The sequence below is a fragment of the Dipodomys merriami genome, unplaced genomic scaffold, assembly GCF_024711535.1.
Source record: "Dipodomys merriami isolate MVZ:Mamm:240054 unplaced genomic scaffold, mDipMer1.0.p SCAF_6, whole genome shotgun sequence".
In the NCBI taxonomy this organism is placed as follows: Eukaryota; Metazoa; Chordata; class Mammalia; order Rodentia; family Heteromyidae; genus Dipodomys; species Dipodomys merriami.
The window spans coordinates 67067425-67094128 of NW_027206179.1; the positions used below are offsets into that span (position 1 = coordinate 67067425).

At 36.9% G+C, this 26704-nt stretch overlaps 1 protein-coding gene across 2 annotated transcripts in view; it reads right to left on the reverse strand.

Moving 5' to 3' along the window:
• Wasf3 (WASP family member 3) overlaps window positions 1–26704 on the reverse strand; it is a 120508-nt gene that overhangs the window by 64373 nt on the left and 29431 nt on the right. For both annotated transcript variants that reach the window (XM_070003079.1, XM_070003080.1), the window contains exon 2: window positions 5261–5352. The gene's annotated coding sequence lies outside the window, so the exon portion shown is untranslated. The remainder of the gene's footprint in view (window positions 1–5260; window positions 5353–26704) is intronic.

Sequence of the window (26704 nt, forward strand, 5' to 3'; positions counted from 1 at the left end):
AAGGTAAGTCAATGCTGATCAGAACTGGAATGACAGATCCCCTTGACTCAGAAACAAAGACTGACTATCCCAGAGCCAAATGAAGACATTTACCAGGGGCCATCTGTGTCCTGTAGAAGAAAGCAACCCCTTGAAGGGATTAACTCAAGTACAGCTAGCTGAGAAACTGGCAACAAGAGAACACAAATGCTCTAACAAAACAAAACAAAAAACAAAAAAAGAAGAAGAAGAAGAAGAAAAGTAAGGGGGGAAAAGAATGGCAAAGATTAACTATTTCTTTTTTGGGGGGAGGGGTAATTCTTAGGAGAGAGGACTAGAGAAAATGCCAAAGTAAGGACAGAAATTAACACCACATCACTCTGAACAATTCCATTCTGATGTTAAAAAAATGCTAATATGGAGGAAAGTACAAATCACTCATCAAATAAAGTCATTTATCCAAATGTTTGTAGGAGTTGTCAAAACTCACTAATAAGGAAATGATGCTGTAGCAAGTGGTAGAGTGCTAGCCTTGAGCTGAAGGGCTGAGGGACAGCACCCAGGCCCAGAGTTCAAGCCCCACGACCGACAACAAACAAACAAAAAAACTCACTAATAAAAACTATTGGTATTTTTTTTTTGGGGGGGGGGTCCGGTCGTGGGGCCTGAACTCTGGGCTTGGGTACTGTCCCTCAGCTCTTCAGCTCAAAGCTAGCACTCTACCACTTGAGCCCTTCCCAGCCCAACTCTTGGTATGAGCAAAGATTTTTTTAATGAGCAAAGATCTGGACACCTAAGGAGGATGCACAATGGCAATAACCTCTTTAAAAAACGCACACCATGGTTGCAAGTCAAAGTCACAAGTCACTGCATATCCATCAGAATGACTCAATTTAGACCAACCATACGAAGTGTTGGTGGGCATGTAAAATAATCAAACCACTCTGGACTGTTTGGCAGTTTGTTATAAAGTTAAACATAAACTTTCTATGTGATAGAGTCATTCTACTCCTAGGTATATATGCATGTGCTCACATGAGGACTTGTACTCGACCATTTGTGCAGCTTTATTTGTAATAGCTAAAAACTACAAAACCTCAAATATCTAGCAATAGCTGAATGGATACACAATGTACTATATAACTCAGCAATAATATACAATTAACAAATTGATACACACATCAGAAATGAATCTCAAAATAATTATGATAATGAAAGCCAGGCATAACAAGACTATACGATTCCATTGGTATAAATTCTACCAAAAGCAAACCAATCAAGTAACAGAAAGCAGATCAGTAGTCTGAGAGTGGAGAAAGGGATAATAAGAGTCATAAGAAAACTATTAGGAGTAACGTATGTTCACTATCTCAACTGTGATGATTTTATGGATGCATACACATTTCAGAACTTATCAAGCTGCGCATTTAAGTAAGCATAGTTTACTGTCAGTGATCTATGCCTCAATGGAATGAGGCATAGTTAATCAGAGATATGTAAGAGCATACAACAAAATGGATCATCACTGAACATAATTTAGTATTTGCATGCTATGTAGGTCAGTTTTTATGTGAAAAAAATACTTGAAATAATCAACTAATAAGGAAAGGGACTACTTTTGGATCACTATGTCAGAAGTTTCAGGTCCTGTTTCCTTTGGGCCTGTGGTGAGGAAGTACAGAACAGGTGGAGTACATGGCAGATGAAACTGTTCAACTCATAGCCGCAGGGAAGCGAGAGAGAAGAGGCTGGGTCCCAATATATCCTTCATAAGCACATCCCCAAGATCTGCTTCCATCTCCTAAAGGCCTAAACTCCCATAGTACCCCAAGCTGGGACTAAGGTAGGTGAGACTTTGGTGAACAGGTAAGATTTATGAAACTTTGGGGAACATTGTAGATACAAATTATTAACACACACAAACATTAGATCTACTATTATCAATAAACACAAGACTAAATTTCTTGACATGAGAAAACAAGACCAGGAAGATAAATTAAGTCATCAGACAAGCATATATATGCAGACTCCTAGCACTCAAGGATAATATCTAGGCCCTGAGTTCAAGCCCAGGACAGGCACCAAAGAATAAATAAATGAATAAGTAAATAAATAATTTGGAAGCACAGCTTAAAATGGTAAAAGCAGCATTATTTTATAATGTAAAGCATATAAATGTAAAATATATCTATAAATATTCTGAATCTAAAATTGTCAATAGTACTGTAGTAGTGGCTAGAAAGATGACTTTCTGATCACAAAGAAATTTTAAATTCATTAAGAATTTTTAGTTGTTCAGAGTCTGTTAGGACTTGTCTTCTTCCTATCCAATTAATTTTAAAAAGTCTAGTTTCTGTTTCTATAAATTACAAGGCTTAGAAATGATCAGCACTACTCCTTTTATTAAGCAACATGTATCATGTTTTTCTATGCCTAACTCTTGTAGATCAATTATTTGAAAGTGGCATTCACATAAATCACAAACCAAAGTCCAAAAACATTAGATACAAATTTAAACTCTATGGGGAATTAACAAATCATAAAATACAAAATTAGTTAGGCATGGTGGCATTGCTCTATTATCCTAGAACTCAGGAGACTAAGGTAAGAGGATCAGGAGTCCAAGGCCAGCTTAGGCTACGTAAAGACAAAAGCGAGGAAAGAATAAAGAGGGAGAAAAAAATATGGACAATTTGCCAAGTGTACATAAAGAAAATCCTGTTACTATGGTCTGAAACAGAAAGTTGAGCAGGGTGCTAGTGGCTTATGCTCAAATGACAGAGCACAGCCAAGCAAACAAGCCAAACAAACACAAGGTCCTGGATTCAAAGCCACTATTAGCAAACAAACAAAACATCGACAACAACAACAAAAAACAAGAAAACAGGAACAAAATCCCAACAACCAAGTAGTCCAATTCAAACATTTTTCTTTTTGGTGGAGCAGGAGACTGAATCTTTAGATTCTATGCATGTACTTCACCATAAATGTGGCCACAAGCTACTATTTTTGTTGATTCTCAAATATTGGCAATTTCTTATGAATGGATACAATTTTTTTTAAATGACATAATCAAAGCAACATCAGATACTATCAACCTTTGATCTCTGTATTTTTAGAAACAAGACATACCTTTATGGAGTTATCTTTGGCAACTAAAAATTTCACCCAAGAAAGTAAGAGCAACTGGTTATTCTCATTAACTATACCCAATTCTTTCAGCCATGAAATACTAGTTACTAAAATATCTCAAATGTGTAACCATTTGTTCTCAAAACATCCAACTCTGGCATCCTAGCAAATTACTATTCTGAAAAATATCCCCCCCAAAATCATTATAACCATCAGAAAATGGCAGTAACTTGATAAAAAATTAACTAGAAATATTAAAACCATAGAGCTAATAACAGTAAATCATGATGACATGTGAAAAATAGAACATTTTATGTATGTTGGGCTATTTCCATCCCACTACAAGTTTAGTGTGGTTTCCACCCCCTCCTCCCATTAAACAGATTAAGGAACTATGGAATAAATAGGTTAAAAATAAAAAGTAGGTACCCCAAGTGACATAATTAGTCATTATAACAACTTGTACTCAAAACCAGTTCTAACAAAGCTAAAGTCATACAACGTTTCTGCAACTCTCTCCAGCACAGTTATCACTGGGAGCCTATTGTGTGCTAAGCTTTGAAGTATTATTTCTAACATTTCCCGTAGATCCTCTGTCCTATACTCTAGTCAGCCTGCATACTGAAGCTGCTTCCTTCACTCACACCTTGCCATTTGACTTCAGTGAGTTGTTATAGGCAAGCAGCCATTATTTGATTCAGTAATATTAACTGTATATAACTTATTAAATTTTATTAAATAATGCCCTTTTTGTATCCAACTAATGTTGACCTCCTAAAATAATCTCATGTTCCCTTGATTCTATTTCTAAGAGATTTTGTTTTTTATTTTACTTTTGTTTTATGTCAGTATTGGTGCTTGAACACAAAGCCTGGACATTGTTGCTCAATGGCTAGCACTCTACCATTTGACCCACAGCTCCACTTCCAGCATTTCTGGTGGTTAATTGTAAAGAAAGTCTTCACAGACTTTCCTGCCTAGGCTGGCTTCAAACCATAATTATTAGATCTCATCTTCCTGAGTAGTTAGGATTATTTCTAAGAGTTTTGACACAATATCAAAGGTATATAGTAGTATAATCTAACAGTAAGGCACTGAAGACTAACTACTACTTTTCTTTGTAGGAATGTTTTAGGTTGGCTTCCAACTGTGATCTTCACATCTCATCCTGCTGAGTAGCTAGAATTACAGGCACGAGTTGCTGGTGCTCAGCTGTGGGAATGGTTTCAGCTACGGATTTAATTTCTTCAATAAGGTTATACAACTCGAATACAGCTTGGTTTATGTCTTTGATAGAATTAGTCTACTTATCTAAGTTATCAAATTTATTAACATCAAGTGATCCACAATACATCCTTATAGGACTTTTAATATTCTAAGATATATAGTAATGGTCCTACTTATTTTCTAGTAATAGGAGTTTCTGCTTTGTTTCTGATTAACAGGGCTACAGGTTTATCAATGTTATCACAAAGAACTAGATCTTCTCTGTCTGTCCCAGCAGTAAAAGAAAAGAATGAAATTACACATTTATCATTTCATTTGATTTTTATAACCCTATAAAAGGCAAGACAGATGGTATTAGTTTACACATGAGGAAGGTGAAGCTCAAAGCTATGACTTACCCTACTAGTCTAGTATGTCTCATTACTCCTTTATTATCCCTCAAAGATGCAGCAACACAGATAGCTAAAATCCATAAGTAATTTTAAAACCTCATTTTAGTCACAGTTGGAACTACCCTTACTTCAAAGAGAATTACAGTAAAATGACTAGCATTAAACCTTGGATTCTCATGCCTTTCACTAGCAAGAGTCAGATAACAAAAACCAAAAACTGGTTAAACTCTCAAAAAATAAGAATGGACAAAAGGCACAGGGAAGATGAGAACTCAATTTAGTGAGTCAAAGATGAGATATCTGTGTTTTTTAATCACATAAGAAAAAGATGACGAGTGTACCAAAACATATTTTTCTCTTTAAAATTCCTAAAGTATTGATAGCTATCAATAATGTATCAAAACTTAATAATGAATATTAAATATTCAAATATATTTAAATATTTCATGCTGTTCTCCTTCCAATTAGATGCCAGACTATAATGTTATTGGCACTGAATGGCTTTAAGAGTAAAAGTTATTCAGTCTTACCTTTTAATTGTTGACGGGGTTACAGAGATCTTCTACTTGTCGCATAACCACTTTGTCTCAGATATCAGTAGTAACAGCAGTCAATATTAAAACTAAAATAAAAAAATTAAAAATTAAATGCCAGTAGGCAAAATGCTTTCAAATCTTCAACAATATCTTCAATTCAATTTTGCATTTCAGTAATTTCACCAAGGGAGCTTTAACCAAACCCAGAGCTAGTTCTTTTTAATTTGTTTAAGCAAGGAACTAAAATGGCATGTGAATTCTTGTGCCATTCCAATTCCCTTTTCTGGAATAAACTCTAAAATTTACTTCAATTAGTATCAGTTAAAGGGGAGAAGGAGAGTATAGGTATCTTCAACTAAACTATTCAATATTTTTACTTGATAGTAACATGTGCATTTTACCTTTGTTACTGCTGACAAAATGAATCAAATAATATTGATCATTCACATAAGAAATGTACTTGATAGTAGTTTTTGAATTAATTTTTCCCACAACAGCATTTAAAGTAAAATCTTGATGATCATTTTATATGTACTTCAATAGTACATATGAGGATAAAAATATTAATAAAGAGTTTATACTTGCTGACTAGATCCTATAAAGTATTACCTAGAAAAGGATATTAGCAGGAATCCTGCAGAACAATCTGACAAGTTTGAATTTAACAAAAAGTATAATACAGCTTCCTACTTACAGTAATGGTTGACTTTGGAAGTATACAAGAAAAAGTTACAGAGTAGGCATCGAATCATTCAGTAAAACTTTACCAAACATCTTATGAGTCAGCCCCTCTTTAAACACTGAACACACAAAACTAAATAAGACAAAGAACTTTTCATCAAAGAACTTGGGTAGCAAATACATGCAGGTCATTTTAATTCAAAAAGCTACAAGTAAGAAAGAACAAAAGTAGCCCAAAGTGAGGTGCCTAACAGCTTTAGGGAGGTCAAAGGTAGGAGGAAATAGAGTTTGAGAAAGGGAGTCAGGCTTGGCAAAGCAGAAAATGTGCAATTTCCATATGAAGAAAGGCAACTCTGAGTGTACTAAAGAGAATGATTAGAATTATATATAGTTTGATTTTGAAAACCAACACAGGACAACTGACATCATCCTTTTGAAAATATATTTTTTTAAAAAAACAGAATGATCATTCAGTGCTGCTCTATTTTAAACATGTCCTATTTTGCTTAAAATCAAAAGCAGAACACAGCTTTCTTTCCCTTTCTTAGGAGCAGCTGTATAACATGCTATTGATTATTCAAAGTCAAAAAGAAAAAGTGAGCTTTTGCCTAAGTAATCTGCATAAGTCATCATCTTACTTACAAATACAGAAAAGTATCCTTGACTTTTAGATTATCCAGGCCCCATTCTACTTCTCCTACTGATTTGACTTGTTAATTTCGCAACAACCAGCACTAATACCCTTCACTTTACAGCTATTTCTATCCAGTTAACTGTGCCCATGAAGAAAGTATCCAATATCATGTACTTTCTGCGTTATTGGTTATGTTTAGGAATTTTCCAATTACTATAGAATTACTCTTTTATTATTACCCATTATTTAGTAAATGCTTTATCCTAAACCATTCATAGTTCTTGCATCATGAACAAATGTAGTTAGTCTTTAGAAGTATAGTATCTCCACTAAAATGAAAATCAAAAGGTGAAGATCAAAAGGCGACTTACTTGCCCGGGATCACACAGCGGAGGAGAAGGAAGGATAAAGGTGAGGTCTACGGAATCACTGTTCTTAATTACATTATGCTGTCTCCTTTTGAACATACAGACATGTGTGTTTTCTTTCCTATCAAGCTGCTAGCATTTCCAGAATAACTGGGATCCAAAAAAGTCATAAAAAAAAATTAACTACACTATGTGAGTGTAGCCTCCCCTCTCAATAAAGGTCATTTAAACTTATTTGAAGTTACAGTGTTCACACTTAATAGTGACAATAGTGTGAAATACTGCCAAGAGTGGTGCATGTTTACACTCAGGACTATCATTCCAATTCTGTTCATGTCCATGGGTAAGCTGGGTGGTGGCCCTGCAGCTACATTGCCTCTGCCAGGAATGCCCCTTCTCTTCTAAAGTCCAGTGACCTAAACTGTCTCCAGCCTTCAGGATGAGACCTACTACAGCCTCCTTCAACCACTAGGGCCTTTCTCCATCTGCTCAATGAACACATTTATACTCTGATATGGGTCAGGTAGCGAGTATTTTCCTGCCCTGGAATCACCACAGCCCCACCCTCAAGCACTTCTCAGCCTACCAGAAGAAAAAGGTAATAAAAACAAGCAAGTGGTATTCCATGTGAGCATTACACATGATGTGAATGTAACACAAGGCAATGGAACCACCACTAAAGGGAGGCAGAAGCAGGAAAGAAATTCACAGAACTGAAAACTGATTTTGTGCCTTAATTCAGGTGACAGATGATAGAGACCTAAAGTAAGATAAGGAAGCATCTTTTGAAGGGAACAAATTGTACAGACTAAATATTAGGTGGGAAGTGGAAGAGGATGTTTCCTAGAGTGTGAAGTCGGGAAATACTCTGAGTCACCCAGTTCAAATAAGTTCCCTAAGTGATGAAAGTGTTCCACAGAGAATACCATACCACATAGCAGTCTCCAGACCCAAGAAGCAGAGTTGATATGACTAAAGAACTTAATTTAGTTTATTTAATTATGTTAAGCAACAACACATGGGTAGTGCCTACTATGTTGGAAATACTACTCTAAGAATTTTGGCTCAAGATAGTTGGACTGAAGGTCTTATTACCAATATATAAACAAAGGCATATAACAAATACTATATTTCTTTTCACTCAATTATTTATTGATTAGAAGAATGAACAAACCAATAAAAAACAAACAAACTAGCTTTAGTATGGTCCTGCTTGTGATCATTTGGGTAAATGCCTCAAAGTGGGATTGCTGGGTCATAGGGGAGCTCTATGTGGAGTCTTTTGAGGAACCTCCATACTACTTTCCAAAGTGGTTGAACAAGTTTGCATTCCCACCAACAATGCAGTAGGGTTCCCTTCTGTCCACATCCCCTCCAGCATCTGTTATTAGAGTTCTTGATTATAGCCATTCTAACTGGGGTGAGGTGATATCTCAATGTTGTTTTGATTTGTATTTCTTTTAGGGATAGAGAGGTTGAGCATTTCTTCATATGTCTATTGGCCATCCTTCTTTCTTCTTCAGAGAAGTTTCTCTTTAAGTCTTTAGCCCACTTATTTATTGGGCAGTTGTTTCTTTGAGGACTTGTTGCTGGGGAATTTAATTTTTTGAATTCCAGGTATATTTTAGATATGAGACCCTTGTCCATTGTATGGCTAGTGAAGATCTTCTCCCAATTCATGGGCTTTCTATTGATCTTGCTAGCTATGTCCTTTGCTATGCAGAAGCTCTGCAATTTCATGCAATCCCGTTTGTCCAACCTTTCTTTGATTTGTTGTGTTTCTGGGTCTCTATTAAGAAAATTTCAGCCTGTGCCAAGGAGACCTAGGATTTCTCCTACTCCATCCTGTAATGTGTTCAGGGTGTCTGCTTTGACTCCGAGGTCTTTGATCCATTTGGAGTTGATTCTGGTGCAGGGTGATATATAAGAATCTAGCTTTAGTTTTCTACAAGTTATTAACCAGTTTTGCCAGCACCATTTACTAAAGAGGCTGTCTTTCTTCCATTCTAATTTTTTAGCTCCCCTATCAAAGATTAGATGGCTATAGGTCTGTAGGTTCATTTCTGGGTTTTCAATTCTATTCCATTGATCCTGAGGTCTGTTCTTGTTCCAATAACGAGCTGTTTTGATTATTATGGCTAGCTACCAGCACAACTGTTTATTGCAGCATTATTTACCATAGCTAAGATATGGAACCAACCCACATGTCCCTCAGTAGATAAATGGATCAAGAAAATGTGGTATATATACACAATGGAATTTTATGCCTCCATCAGAAAGAATGACATTGCCCCATTTGTTAGGAAATGGAAAGACTTGGAAAAAATTATATTAAGTGAAGTAAGCCAGGCCCAAAGAAACATATGTCCCATAGTTTCCCTCATTTGCAATAACTGGTATATCTCTGAGACAAGCAGAAAAGGTCAGATAAGTTGAAGTTAGGTGAAATAAACCCCAAGATAAGTATTCAAATTTTTTTTTCTTTCTTGAGATTGTTTCTAACATATTTATAAGATGATTTCTTTGTTGCTTTGTATGTCCCTCCCCCATGGTATAATCCCTGCTTTCATTGTATTTAATGTTGGTATAATTTGTAGAGGGGAAGGGCAAAAACCGTTTAAATAGGGATACAGGTGGATCCATTGAAACAATGAGATGTACAAATCAAGTCCTTATGTTGAAAAACGAACTTTACAACTTTGGCTGGGCGGGGGTGGGGAGGGAGAAGGGAAGGGATGGGAAAGGGAAACAAAGGAGGAGGCAACAATGCTTGATAAAAAATGTACTCATTACCTTGCCCATGTAATTGTAACCCCTCTGTATGATATTTTCACAATAAAAAAAATTTTTTTTAAAAGAACAAAGTAGGTGATCTTTAAGAAACCTCTCCCTCTAAAATCCCATTTAAAAATGTATCTGACCTCAAAATTAAAATGTGATTAAAGTATGATGTTGCTGTTAAAATACTGTTAAATTTTTTGTCATGCTGCTAAAAATTTCTTGGTGAGAAAAATAAAAGAAATATCACATCATAAAACCAAAGTAAGCCATAATTCAAGGAATAAACATAGGCCAATGTCATGCCAGCGCTGAATTTATCTCATGAAATATCTATTTTTTTCCATAGGGCAATTTTTCAGGTCCATGATAAAAGTTTTTCCTAGTAATAAGCCTGTGAATCTTATTCATGACATTTTAAAGTCACCAAAGGATTTTGTGATATAAAAACACTTAACCTGAGAACAGGTTGTGTTTAAATGACTCACTATTAATCTACCAATATTACTTAGATTGTATTTGGATTTATTTGCTATTTTGGTCCTTGACATTTCTCTTAAACCTCCAAATTCCAGTTTTTCAAATGTTAGTATATACATAATTCCCTCATGAAGTGTCCTGGCATATCTGTTTCCCCACATTTTCCAGCACCACCTCTTCAATGATGCTCACAATCTATATTCTTTTCACTTTCATTGAGGAAACTGTATTATCAATGTAATTAGCCATCCACACATTAAGGTTCTGTTAATAAGACTCTCCTAGACTATAGAACATATGGGCATTTTAGTTTTATGCTTTCATGAGGCAGACATCTAGCACAAAGAGCAAGAATCTCTTTCTCGGGGCTGGGAAGGTGGCTCAGTAGTAGAGTGCTTGCCTTGCATGCCTAAGGCCCTGGGTTGATTCCTCAGCACCACATAAGCAAAAAGAAAAAAGCCAGAAGTGGCACTGTGGTTCAAATGGTAGAGTGCTAGCCTTGAGCTGAAGAGCTGAGGGACAGCACCCAAGCCCAGAGTTCAGGCCCCACGACCGTACCCCCCCCCCCAAAAAAAAGAATCTCTTTCTCCTTGTGGTCACAAGTTGATTATCTGAGTTTCCAGTCCCTGTTGCATTAATAGTCCAGCATATCTGACATTAGGGCCAGTATGAACATAATTTAACTGGCCCCATCATTCTATCCCATATATAAATGAACTATTAGAGACACTTCTGCAAAAATGATGTTAAATAATGAGACAATAGGAAAATGTCCTTGCCCTTAAAAGTCCTTTTATTTAATTAGTGGGCAAGAGAAATAAACAAAGTATAAAATGGGTAGCAATAGAGATACTGGTATAAGTTAAAATAAAAACAAGGTTGGAAGTTATTTATTAAATATATCTATGCATATTACATTCTCACCTAGATGCACTTGATTTTTAATGATCAATAAAACCACTTTATTTAGTTCTCCATCTTTGAGTACTTTAAGCATCCAAAACTTGACTATTACCAGCCTTAAAACAAGACTCTTAAAACAATTTTCTTCCTTTTATTTAAAGAATAACTGCCTAATAAAATATGAGAAGCACTCAATTCCTAATACCCAGGACTGCTGATACTTTGGGGCTAACAGTTCTTAGTCAGAGAATCAAAAGGGAAGATTAAAAACAAAAACAAAAAAAAAACACTCTGGGCATCGACACATTAAACACTTAATAGTGTTCTAGTAACTAGTGTACTAGTGTTAAGGTCCACTGAAGGCCATTATTTTGAAGTCAGCTCCTATTCAAGACCCTAGACCAACCAGAGTAGAGTCACTCAAGCTAGGTGCCACATTATCAAATTAAACAATAAAAGGGATCCATTTTCTAAAAGCAGGAGACTCGCCAAAACCAACCAGCAAAGTTCTAGTTTTATCTGGGATAGTCTAAGAAAGTTCCCTCTGTTTTAAACCTACAAGGAAAGAAATCCTGAAGCAACAATCCATTCTTCATTCCTAATATGTGCTGTCTTCAACCCTTTTGTGCTATAAATCAAACCTCCTCTACTCAACTTATTGGAAAACTTAACTCTGGCTTCAAACAGTAAAGGTGCTGTCTCATCCTAGAGTCACAAAAAAAATTACATCTTTTCCGAGTCTCTTAATGTGCATTAGAAATAAAACTGAATCAAAGGTATAGCTACACAGAGGAAGATACCACTAACACTAGCTAGAAAGTGCTCATAAACTGTCTGTGCCATAGAGACAGTTCATGACATATAACTCAATAATTAAGTATCACTATCTGAAATAAGGTTTTCTTTGTACTTAAGAGTAAGCGCCTGCAACTTTAATAACTTCAAACCAGTGCTTTCCTGTTCCGCCCATTAAATCAGTCTAAGGAATCCCACAACTCTACCAGCCTCGCAGGATCTGAAGCAGGGCTAAAGGGCAACAGTGCTCTCTAGCTTGTCTCAGGAGATGTCTACTCAAAACCATCGCTGGGGCTGTAGGGAAGGCCCACACTCTTCCTAGTCTCCCTCAGTGAACTCAGCACTTCATACTTGCTAGAAAAGAGCTCTACCAGTTAAAGCACATCTCCAGCCTATTTTTACTCTGGTTATTTTTGAGATAGAGTCTTGCATTCTTCCTGGACAATGATCCTCCTATTTATACTTCCTACCATGGCTGAGATAACAGGCATATGCCACCACAGCCCATCTTTTTCTGTTGAGATGGAATCTTCTTCACTTTCTGCCTGTGCTAGTCTTGAACTGCCTCCCAAGTAGCTAAAAAATATAGACATGAGCCACCAGCAGCAACTAGCCTCAATTAGTTTTATCTTGATTCACTGACATTGTCAGTACACCACATTCTACAGCACAATAAAGCAATGATGTCCAGTTCCTCGAAACAAGATCCTCAAGCTTTCCTTCCGGAGTGCCAGCTGCCTTTCCAGAGCAGCCTCCACCCACTCAGCATGCCCCACCTCTAGCAAGTGATGCACTGGCACTCTCTATATGCCGATTCCTAGCTTTGCCCTGCTCTTATCAGTGAGCAAATCCAATAGTCACACTTGATACAAAGCACAGCTCAGCTTCCCTGGTGGCATCCATGTCTCCCTTCTCCGTGCCCCCCATGCAGAAGACCACAGTGCAGAAGGCTCTTAATGCAGCCAAAAGCTCACTTGTATGCGGGGTACTATGGCATTTCTATTAATTCTGCTTCACTATTACAAAGAGGAGCTAAGGAGAATTAAATGAGCTAATGCATAAGAAGAGCTACTCTCTACACATGACAACAACAATAAAAAGCACTGATCACTGCCACCTTATCATCATGTGCCACCATGACCATCAGGGACCACTCCTCCACTGGACTGTGTGAGCCACTAAAGATGGGTGAGTATCACTGCACGTCAGTCTCCTCCCCAAAGCTCCACACAGAAAGGACTTCCAGCATCAATGACAGTCCAGAACAAAACAAAGAAGATGATGTATTTAAAAGGATGATTTCAGAAGTTCAGTCCAAGCCTGGTTCTAGTCTTAAATTGTCTATTCATTATCACAACAAAAAGAATTCAACTGCTGGAGATTAAAAAAAATTGTAGTGGTTGAAAACAGTCAGATATTCATCACAAATAAACTTTATTTTTCAAAAAAAATGGATAGTCTAGTTGTATTTTTTTTTTTGCCAAAATGTTCCAGTTAATGGGCTGAGAATGTGGCTGAGTGGTAGAGTGTTTGAAGCCCTGGGTTTGATTCCTTTCTACCCCATAAACAGAAAAAGCCAGAAGTGGTGCTGGGCTCAAGTGGTAGAGTACTGGCCTTGAGCACAGAGACTCAGGGACAGTGCCCAGGCCCTGAGTTCAAGCCCCAGGATTGGTTAAAAAAAAAAAGTTCCAGTTAAGTTGCTTTGTTTTTTTTTGTTGTTTGTTTGCTGGTAGAAAGTATGGCCCTGGGTGATTACATGAGAATATCAGTACTTTTGACCACTGGCTCCACTCTTCACTGTGACCATTCTTTTTCTTTCTTTTTTAATTCCCAGCACTTCATACATAAACAATACTAAAAAAAAAAAAAAAAAAAGAGGCAAATAAGTGATGTCAGATGCCTGCATTGAAAAAAACACAATGCATCTTCCTGACCTCCTTCAAGCAGAGAAAGTTTGACATGCCTTGTACTCAATGACCTGAGGAAACAGGGTAGCTGGCCACCATTTTAAAGTGCCACACAGGCCAAAAACATGGGAATCTGAGCCAAAAGAACAGTTGCTTCCATTCAGCCTAACAGTTAATGAGCTTCTTTGCAATGGGCATAAAAACAAACTAATAATAACTTGTTCAAGATAAAATAAGGGTTCCAGATTGAGGAAAGATTGCTGACTAGGAGCAAGTTAAAATGCTGTTAAACAAGATGGGACAATCTGTGATCATTAAATATAAATGTGGACTGGTACCAGTTGGCATCAATAAGCAGTTTTCTTTAGCAATACTCAGAGGCAGCCTGAGAACTAGAGAAAGAAAAGGGACAAGAGGTACAGGGGACAGTGATAGGAGTTGATAGGACAGGAACTGATGCAAACAGAACTTGAGGACAGGAAAAGCAGGGAGACCCTAGGATCCTGAACTTTTGTCCAGAATTACACTGGCAACACAGATGTAACAAGTTTAAAAAAAAAGAATTCCAGAAGTTTTTAAATCCTCATTTAAAAAAGTAGGACACCATGTACTTGGCCTGTCTGCTGGTAATTTTCTTGACCCTAGGAAGACTACAAACCAATGGCTACAAGGGAGGCCCTTGAAGATAGCAGTCTAAACCCTGAAACAGATCCAACCCAAATGAAAAGATTTTTCTTGCCTAGACTACTTTCTATTTTCTCTGCTTTAATCACTAAATCCTGAAACTAGAATTTATCCCCAATTCAAAGAGTTACTAAAAATAGCCTGTTTCAAAATGCAGAATGAAAAGCATCATGTAGTTTTGCTACTAAATACTCTTCCACAGCTCAGTAACATACTCTTCAAATATATTTCCTTTTTATTAGCAAAAAAAATCACGTCAGACACATATTAAGTATTAATTTTCACTACTAATTATGTATTTGTAAGTGAAATATCAGGTATACACTAACCTTACTTAAAAACAATTTCCTGTCTCATTCTCTCTAATCATGACCTTCATTAAACACCTTTGATTGCAGTAGCATCATCTCATTTACATGTGTTGAATGAATTGAAAGGAAGCTGTTATCCAACAGGCTCCTCATTGCATATGGCAAGTTATTATTATTAATAATAGCATATTAGATTTTAATCCAAGATAAAAAACATATCACAGTAAAGGTGGAGACACACCTACTTATCCAAAGTCAATTCTGCTGTGATACTCTACTTTCTTCACTGGATACAACTATCACTCATGTGACAACACATGATGTCTTCCACTGCACTTTACCTTCAGAGGTCTACACTCTTTTCAACTCGTTCAGAACCCTTGGTGGCAAGAATTCCATATTTCTTAATGCCTAGATCTCATATTAAATTACTCTTTATGATGCTACCTCAAAGAATTATCTAGCCAGGCATTGGTGGCTCATGCCTATAATCTTAGCTACTCATAAGGCTGAAATTCAGAGGATCATGGTTCAAAGCCAGCCCAGACAGGAAAGTCTGTGAGACTCTTATCTCCAGTTAACCACCTAAAAACCAAAAATGGATCTGTGGCTCTAAGTGGTAGAGTGCTAGCTGTGAACAAAAAGGCTCAGGGTCAGCACCCAGGCCCTGAGTTCAAGTTCCCCCAAAGAAAACAGAATTACCTAAAAGGCAAACATCTTGTATTCCCTAACTTCAGTAACAAAAATATGGCATCAACCTTAGCTTTGGCTCTGACCTGAAAATTTCTAAAGTCATCCACAGGCAGACATAAATAAGCACAAAAGAGAATTCATGAATTGTGAATTAAATTGTCTAACATCTTTGACACGCTTGAGTCTTTGACTCTCTCCCATAACTATGTGCCAGCCCTGGAATGTGACTACATGATTTTCCCTCAGAACTCACCTACCTGTATATTTTTGTCTTCCTATTTTGACCTACCTGGATACTCTTTAACTGTAGCCCCACTTGGAGTCTCTTGAATGTGCCTATCTAATCTGTCCTCATATCAACAACAGTTCAACCCCTCCACTGGGAACTACTGAGCTCTCTTTACTGGCCAGAAGAAGGATCAGGCCTTCTTTTGTCCTTCAGCTGCTATTTGGAGCTCTACATGTCCACAACTGTTCCAGGAGAAAGACAAATGTAAACATAGTCCTAATGAAAGTTGTTCTCACTTTCTTCATGATTCTTACTTTCTCCTTAAATTTATACTTCAAAACAGGTGACAAATATCCAGGCCTAAAACACCACATTCAGAAATCTCTTGGATACTGATGAATTGAAATCACAAACTGATTAGGAACCATTCTGTTTCATTAAATACGAGCAAAGAAAATCACCATGTAAGTGCAACAACAACAACAAAATTAAAAAGTTTAGGAAATACACATAGTATAAGATGGAACTAGCAAATGCATTGTAGAAGTGGGTTTTTATTTTCATTTATTTTATTACTGTGACAATTTTTACATATTCCAGGTCAAACTATATTTCACAGTAAGCTGTAACACTAAACCTGACATAAAGATTTCATGTGCAATTCAAGGAGTAACTTCAGTTGTTTGTTTTCTTTTTTTCTCCCTGAGGATAAAGTATAGTAACAGCCACTATAACAAATGGGTCTATAAACTTCCACCCAGCGGGAGCTTCTGTTTTCAAACAAGACTAACAAACACAGCAATAACGTTTTACAACATGTCTACATGCAATTCTGTTGAGCCTTTAGTCAAACCCTAACTCACACTACAGTGAAAGTAACCAGAATGCTCAATGGCTTACCATCTCACTATTAGAAGATTAAAACTTCAAAACAAAGAGTCCCAACAGTAAATGTAAAATTTCAGTCACCCAGAAAGTAATGCACTACTAACGAAAGTATTTCTAGCATTAAATTCTTTCTCTAATAAAATAGCAGTAATCATTCAACTAATGGCATCCAATACAATCTTGGAGGAGATACTTTCTGTGGATCGAGGCTACATTCTAAAAGGGCAAGAACAAGGATATATGCCTCAGAGAGATCTGATATCCATGCCTGGATAGACCACCAAAAGCTCTGAGCCTTAGAAAAGCTGTGTATAAGCTTCAATTTCTCCATCTGTAAAAATTCAGCCAATACATCTTCCCTCAGAGTGTGAAGATGGGGAAGGGTGAGCTATTACAGGCAAAGAATAAAACATAGAAAGGTTGCAGAAGCATTTCATGAATGACAACTATTACTCCCCTGCTACAAAGAGCAAAATGCACATTCTGTCAGCAGAGAGGCAGAAAACTATAACTGCCACATCTGGCAGCTTTACCTGGATACTCTCCACAAAGAGGAAGTACTGACACCATCCCATATGTGTGACATGTGACAGGCCCTTTTCCCCCTTATCTATGAGGTTCTGGTAGTAGCACCAATCTGTCTCTAAACAACAACATGATAGCATGCATGTAGCAATGACCAATGTTTTAGATCCCTGAACCAACTACTGTGATTTCTACAAATAATAATGTCTAATTTACCCGCTGAAGAAGTAAAGTAGTATGGACAGTCTAAATAGTAGGTATTTTCATACATGAAAAATTCTCATTTACTATATTTAAAGAAAGTGTCATTTACTTGCATTGACTTCTTCATGACAGTAGAATTCATGATAGCAGAATCTACTAATTCTGCAAGCATGGATCCAGATTCTGTCCTATACTATCATCCACCATCATTACTACTGGAGTATTTCTGAAAATATCAAGGATCCCACAAGCTAACCCTACTTCTTAGAGTTTTCCAGCACACCTAGCAAGCCACAATAAAGCACACTGAGGAAATCACAGAGGCAACAAACCTATACTCAGGAAGCAGCAAGAGACCTGAAATCAAAGTAACTAGAAGTTTCACCAAAAACATGAAATTCTCACCACCTTTGGAGAATACAAAATTCTACAGAAATTTCCTAAGATACTGTATAATTCAGAGACTAACAATTTATAAATTACATTCATTTTCATGTATTAAAATATATAGACTCAGTAGCTTAAATCTCAATGCTTAAAATTAATGACCTCATTTTTCTTATTTATTTTTACTTACAAGACTTTTTTTTTTTGGGGGGGGGGTGTCCGGTTGTGGGCCTGAACTCTGGGCCTGGGCACTGTCCCTCAGCTCTTCAGCTCAAGGCTAGCACTCTACCACTTGAGCCACAGCATCACTTCCAGCTTTTTTCTTCTGCTTATGTGGTGTTGAGAAATCAAACCCAGGGCCTCATGCATGCAAGGCAAGCGCTGTACCGCTGAGCCACCTTCCCAGACCCATGGTCAGTAATTTTTAAAACCCATTTGAAAACAAGTGAATGATTTATTATACCTAATAATACTAAAAGTGAAATCATGAAATTTCATAGGCCAATGAAATCATGAATAATTTCAACATATCATGGCTCTCCCTCTTGCATAAATGTCAGCATTTTTAACCTAATCAAATCATATGCTGATCATCTCTGCCCAGCCACAAAAAAAAAAGCAATTACACTGCTATACCATAGCCCTACAACAAGGAAGAAAAGAGGCCAAACAGCAAGTAGGAGGTTGACAGATGACCTGCAAGAGACAGCTACCACATGGAATCATTGCTCCTCTGGACATAGTGATTTGGAGAAGACACTCCTATCCCTCTTTGCTGATGACTCCATACAAGATGAGGTAGTAAAAGAGGAACTGAAACATCTGGCCTCCAATATTCACCACCCCACAAGAGGAAGATACCATGGGACTTATTTAAAACACCTTTTCAGTAGGGTTTGTAACATGCGTTTTCTGCTGGGCTCAAAGCTAAATAAGCAGGATTTTATCTGCCCTGACATAATGACATTTAAAAAGGAACATATGAGGAAGATGGCACTTTCATTAAAACCTTCCATGATTTTTTTTGATTGGTCGTAGGGCCTGAACTCTGGGCCTTGGCACTGTCCCTCAGCTCTTCAGCTCAAAGCTAGCATGCTACCACTTGAGCCACAGCGCCACTTCCAGCTTTTTCTATTTATGTGATACTGAGGGATCGAACCCAGGGCCCCATGCATGCAAGGCAAGCACTCTACCACTGAGCCACCTTCCCAGCCCCTTCTATGAAATTTTACAGCAGCTTTATTCCTAATACCAAAATGTTGTTTCGATGGATAGTTGAATTAACTCTGGTATGCTACTCAACAATAAAAAGGAATGGACTATTGATATTTGAGATATATCAATTCAGACAGATATTAAAAGTGTTTTGCTTAAAGATAAGGGTAAATCCAGAAAGGAAACATCTATATGGTCCCATGGATAGGATATTATGAAAATGACGTGATAGAAATGGGAACAGGGCACAGGAAGAGAGGGTGATACATAAGAATATAATGCTTGATAAGAAATGTACGCATTAACCTGCTCATGTAAGTATAACCCCTCTGTACAGTGTGTTCACAAAAAAGAAAAAGAAAAAAAAAGAATATAAAGAAATACTATGACCCAGCAATCCCACTTTTGGGCATTTACCCAAATGTTTACAAACAAGACCACACCAAAGCTACCAGCACAACCATGTTTATTGCAGCATTATTTACCATAGCTAAGATATGGAACCAACCCAGATGCCCCTCAATAGATGAATGGATCAAGAAAATGTGGTATATATACACAATGGAATTCTATGCCTCCATCAGAAAGAATGACATTGCCCCATTTGTTAGGAAATGGAAAGGCTTGGAAAAAATTATATTAAGTGAAGTAAGCCAAGCTCAAAGAAACATAGGTCCCATGGTCTCCCTTATTTGCTATATCTAGTATATGTATGAGTCAAGCAGGAAAGGTCAGATAATGTGATGTTAGGAAAATGAACCCTTAGATATGTATTTAAATGTTTTTTTCTTTCATGCATTTGTTTCTAACTCATTTATAAGATTATTTCGTTGTAGCTTTGTATGTCTCTCCCCCACAGTATAACCCCTGCTTTCACTATATTTGATGTCGGTATAATTTGTGGAGGAGATGGGGAAAAACAAGTCGTTTAAGGATACAGGTGGACCCAATGCAACTATGAGAAGTACAAGTTGTCATGTCAAAAACGAACTTTACAACTTTGGTGTGGGGGGGGGGATTGGGTGGGGGGGTGGGGGGAGGCTGGGAAGGGATGTGAAGGGTAAACAAAGGAGGAAGCTGCAATGCTTGATAAGAAATGTACTCATTATCTTGCCCATGAAATTGTAACCCCTCTGTACAGTATGTTCACAAAAAATAAAAATAAAAAAAGAAAGAAAAAAAAGAATATAAAGAAATAGCATAAAGATCTTTTCAGTGTTAGAAAAATATAGTATCTTGATGTGGTTGTATAATACATGATAAAACTGCACAGAATTTTATATACACATAAACACAACTGCAGTTTAAAATATAGTGAATACTGAATGAGGTTCAGATTTGTTACCAGTAATATACCAATGTCAATTCTCTGTTTTTGATATTGTTCTACAAGCAATATACAAATATCAACACTGGAGAACATGGACGAAGTATACATGCACTCCATAAACATTTTTTTCAATTTCCTATGATACTGCAGTTATTAAAAAAAAAAACATTTATTTTTAAAAAGGCAAAGTAAAGATATTTTTCAATAAGCCAAAGCTGAGTAGATCCATACTACAAAAGATGAAGTTCTTCAGACTGAGAGGAAATAACAAGAAAGAATACTGGAAAGATACCAATTCACAATGGAGCATGTTCCTATTGTGATATCTATTAGTTCTATTAATATCTGCTACATAAAACATCAATCATACAACATCACACAAAAACATACAACAACTATATCATCAAAATACTATACTAGTGTATATACAAATGAGAGATTTGTTATTGGAAAAGAAAGCCTACCAGAAGCTGAATCTAAATAGAACAAACAGTAAGGGAATTATTTTAGGCAAAAGGTCTGGCTCAAGCATAGCACAGTAGTACTTCTTAAAAGAGAAAGACATTTAATTAGAACAGCAAGAGTTTCAGATACCCAAGAATAAAGAGGAAGAAAATCCCTATGAGATTATGAAAGGCAAATTGGTATACAGGCAGAGCACAGAGTATCTGTTAAATTAAAAAGTTCAAATGCCATTGTACATATAACTGAACTAAGAAATGTAACAGAAAAAGGATGTTTTAGGAAGATAAATTTGGCAGTGTGGGTGATATACTGAAGTTAAATGACACACACACAAAAAAACCCAGAAAGGAATAATAACACCACAGTTCAGGAAAGAGATGGTCATAAGCTCAAGCCAAGGCAGCAAGCTGAGCATAAAGTAAAGGGGCAGCTAAAGAAGAAAGACGGAAGGAAGAACTGAGACTCACTCCCACATTTCCATGCAGGCAGTGACAACATTTTATCATCATCTCAAAAGGGAAGAGAGCAGCAGGGATCAAGTTTTGATGGAAAGGTAATAATTGTACTTTTGGAGATAGTGAACTTTAGATGCAGAAAGAATCACCTGTATTTAACAAAAGTAGAGCTAAAGCCTAGAGCAGAGACCACAAATCATCAGCTATTGTTGTAATCAAAGATCAAGAATAGACTAGCAATAGATGGGATTGCCAAAGGGAGTGGATACAAATCTACAACAAAAAGCACTGGAATGAAATACTAGGAGAAAAGGGCTTTTTTAAAATTCAAGCTTTAACAAACAGAAAGTTAGTGGATTCTGTATCAGTTACTTTTGTATCACTCTAACAAATACCTGACAAGCAACTTACTTATAGCAGGATTTATCTGGCTCATGGTTGCTGATGTTTTGGTCTATCATGGTAAGATGGTATGGTGTAACAGGGCAGCTTACCTCAGGGAGAATAGGAAGCAAAGCAACAGAATACCTGAACCCTCTGACTTTCTCCCTCTCCTCTTCACTCTTTCTCATGCCTATTTGATGGTGCCCCCATGTTCATGGAGGTTCTTCCTCTAGCTAATCTTCTCTGGAAACACCCTCACCGACTACCTAGAGATGTGTTTTTCTAATCTCTTAGGTGCTTCTCAATCAAATCAAATTGATAATCAAAATTAATCATCAAAACATTTTGTTTTGCTTTGGTTTTTCTTCAGTATACTCATGAGGCAGAGCTTCCTGAATTATCTTTTTTCTCTTCCCAAACAAACAACAACAACAACAAAAACCCAAGACTCACAAATAGGTAATATGCTGAGAGAGGCCCATGCTTCCACAGAACCAGTTGAGACCACAATGCATTTCTCAGAAACACTACTGCAAGAAAATGCTACAAGATAAATAAACCTTTCGTAAACAAGCTAAGGTGACACTTTTCTTGGCATAATGCATTTATTACTTAGCTAAACATATCACAAAGTACTTAACGTTAAGTCACTATGATTGTATATAATAAATGCACAGAATTTAACTGCCAATTTACAAATAAAATTAAAAATAATCTAAAGCCAAGAATTAGTTTTCAAAAATATGTAACAAAAATGTAAAAATATGTAACAAAAACCTTCTGAAAAAAAAGCCTTCTGAAAATAACTTAGTTATGCTACACACACACACATATATAATATTTACCCTTTAAAAAATTACCCTGCACATGTCTCAAGAAAATAATAATATGCCCATGTAATTGTAACCCCTCTGTATGGTATTTTCACAATAAAAAAATTTATGCATTAAAAAAAGAAAAAGAAAATAGTAAGAATACCTTCATCCAAGAAATAGAAAATTTGAGAAAACTTATGTTACATACTGAGTTGCACCCTCCAAAAAATTCATATGTTAAACCTCCAACCCCCAATGCAATTGTATGTGGAGAAAGGACCAGTTTTAGAAAAAATTAAGGTTAAATGTTAATACTTACAATGTGGCACCCTACTTCTGTGGTTAATGTTTTTATTAGAACAGGTAGGAGATACCAGAGCTTGCTCTCTCTGCACATGCTCAGAAGAAAGGCCAAGTGAGGCCAAAGCATCTATATCCAAACTAAGAAAACACCTTCACCAGGAGCCAAAGCCTTCAGAAGTGTGAAAAAATAAACAACTATTGTTTAAGCCATTCAGTTATAGCAGACAGAGAAGACTAAGTCACATTATAAAGTAAAATGACCATATTAACTGAACAAAAAAAAAAAACTCAGGGAGTTTGCCCCACAAAAATCAGAAAACAGGGACTGGGAAGGTAGCTCAGTGGTACAGTGCTTGCCTTGTATGCAAGAGGCCCTGGGTTCTATATTAGATTCCCTTCTTTCTATATATACCAAGAAATGAGCACAAGGAGATCTGTCCCTGTAACCATCTCTTTTGGCTTTTTCACCCACTCGACTTTAAAGTGGCTTTTTTCTGTACACCTTCTTCAAATCTCAGCTCAAACACTACTTCCTGTGACCTAACTTCGATTGGAATCCTAACTCCCAAACCTCCTTAACTTCATCAATAATGAATTTTTCTCCACTACTACCTGTCATCTTCTGATCTGTTGTATGTGTACAATTTACTAACTTGCCTCCTTCACTGCCTAATTATCCCAAGAGATTCCAGTTCTGTGAGGGCAGGGCAAGGATCTTTTAAATATTTTCCTCATTCATGTGTGCCTCCCATTAGTCTTCAGCTCTTTGTGGAAGGGGAAAATTTTTGTAAAATATTTTGATGAGTCATGCATCCTTAGCCCCTAGAACAGGGTGTGGCATATTGTAAGTATTCAATAACTAGTTGTGAGAATAACAGAATGCTTATGTGTAACTTTATTGTTATATTTTATATTTAAAAATATAGATATTGTGGAATAACTGGATACTCAGTTTTCTCCCACATCTGCAGGTTCCACATCTGCAGATTCACCCAATGGCTGGTTGAAAATATGAAAAAAAAACTGGATCTGTCTGTATTGATATCTGCAGACATTGTTCTTGTATAGTACAACATAACAACTATATACAAAGTATGTACACTGTATTAGTTGTTGTGTCACCTAAGGAATGACTCAAAGCATACAGAATGATTTGCACAGATTCTACACAAAGAGTACACCATTTTTATATGAGACTTGAGCTTGGGCTTTTGGCACCTGGGTAAGGAAAGGAGTTCTAGAAGCAATTCCCTTGAAATACTGACCAACAACTATCTTTTAAGACCTCCTTCCTCATTGATCTCATAAAACGATCTTGTCTGTATCTGCCTACACTTAATTCTCATCCAGGTTACTTTCCATGAGTGTATCTGCAAGGTATACTTCTATTTTAAGATCCACATTTGAAGATGACATATGTAGGAGGGAAAACATTTAAAGCATTTAAAGAGAATAACCATCATCTTTCTCTTCCTCCTCCTCGTTTCCCTCACCTCAAGACAGGGTCTCTGTAGGCCAACCTGGCCTGGAACTATGTAGAGCAAGCAGTCTCACTCAACCTACTTCTTGCCTTCATCTCCTAAGTGCTGGGACTGCCACAACACCTAGCAATTTTCCACCTTCTTTTAGGTTTTTCCCCCTTTAATTTAAAAAACAAAACAAAACAAAACAATGAGATACCACCTCACCCCAGTTAGAATGGCTATAATCAAGAACTCTAATAATAACAGATGCTGGAGGAGATGTGGACAGAAGGGAACCCTACTAACATTGTTGGTGCGAGTGTAAACTTGTTCAACCACTTTGGAAAGCAGTATGGAGGTTTCTCAAAAGACTCCACATAGAGCTCCCCTATGACCCAGCAATCCCACTTTTCGGCATTTATCCAAATGTTTACAAACAAGACCACACTAAAGCTACCAGCACAACTATGTTTATTGCAGCATCATTTACCATAGCTAAGATATGGAACCAACCCAGATGCCCCTCAGTAGATGAATGGTTCAAGAAAATGTGGTATATATACACAATGGAATTCTATGCCTCCATCAGAAAGAATGGCATTGCCCCATTTGTTAGGAAATGGAAAAACTTGGAAAAAATTATATTAAGTGAAGTAAGCCAGGCCCAAAGAAACATAGGTCCTATGGTTTCCCTTATTTGCAATAACTATATGTCTGAGACAAGCAGAAAAGGTCAGACAAATTGATGTTAGATGAAATGAACCCCAAGATAAGGACTCAAATGTTTTTTCTTTCTTGTTATTGTTTCTAACATATTTATAAGGTGATTTTTTTGTCGCTTTGTATGTCCCTCCCCCATGGTATAACCCCTGTTTTCACTGTATTTGATGTTGGTATAATATGGGAAGGGGAACGGAAAAAAACAAATTGTTTAAATAGGGATACAGGTGGGCCCATTGCAATAATGAGATAGAAGTCGTTATGTCAAAAAACGAACTTTACAACTTTGGAGGGGGGGAATGTAGGAATGGGGATGGGGGATGGGAGGGCAGGGATGGTATGGGGAAACAAAGGAGGAGGCAACAATGCTTGATAAGAAATGTACTCATTACTTTGCTCATGTAATTGTAACCCCTCTGTAAGGTATTTTCACAATAAAGTATTAATAATTTAAAAAAGATTGAAATCAAAATGTTTCTGAAGTTAAAGTAAATACCATACAGAAACAACTGAAATTAAATACCACAAATTTCACCTTTTTTCCCTGAGTATAATTAAGCAATGTGGGGGGGAAAAAAACCCTCTCACAGGGGGTCATGGATACAGCGCCTTGCAAACTCAGAACTGGCAGGCATGTTAATAAGAAACACTTTTTGAATGTTACTCAAGATATGGATCTTCAGTTTCAGCTTCCCCAAAGGAACCAGCTCCACAGGGGAAGGTCAACACCCAAGTGCAAAGGCATATTCATGTATTCCATCAACTCCTGCATAATGAACTTAACAGGAGGGGAAGTTGCATCCTTGAAGGAATAGACCGTGGTCAGTCAAGAGACCAATGTAAAACAAACACATATTACACAGCACCACATTAGCTTTAGTTCAATTTAAGAAGCATGACATGACAATATTCTAATATTAAAATCTATAGCTCTGCTGAAGAGCTGAGGGACAGTGCCTAGTCCCAGAGTTCAGGCCCTATGACCGACAAAAAAAAAATCTATAGTTCTGTCTAACCAACACAACCCAAACATGAGATCTGACATATCCTCTCAAGATGGAGAAGGAATCCTACACCTCAACTTAACACTAAATGGATCATTTAATTTTAAGAATACCACACACATATATGCTTTAAAGAAATACTGTTGTGCTTTGAAGAAATAAAGGAATAACTTAAACACTAGATACAGGCAAGGTCATTCTAAAAGTATTACTGTAGCAACCTATTTTATTCTTAATATTCAACTAATGCTAAAACAACACCCCTCACTTAAATGCATCTACTAAGGATGCCACCACAGATCAGAATCTCTACGTCTTAGTAGGTCTTACTGCTTGTCCACACAGGACACTTGCCACACTACACAGGTATCCATCCTTGCTGGGCTCAATCTGTAGCCAAGGTTCAGTATCTACCCCCACCACAGTTCCCATCAAGATATTCTGGTCTGGACCATTTTCCTTTTTATGCTTTATTATAAAACTAGCCCTCTCTACTACACTTTAGCCAATCCTGAAATTAGCCTCTCTTTTTTGGCATGCAACTTCTTGTCTGACGGAACAAACTCAAACTTCTTCAATATTAATAAGTCTAACAAAACAGAAAATTCCCTGTAGCCCACCAACTTGGCTGAACAAAAAAACAGGAAAGAAAGTAAAATGTCATCACTGACTATATGAAAATAAACATGAAAAAGCTCAACTTCATGCAATATGAAGAAATATGTTAGAGACACAATGTGATACCATTTTAATTTTTTAGATTAGCAAAGATTAAATTACATGAAAATCCCAGCATTGCCCAGGATGGTAGAAGAGG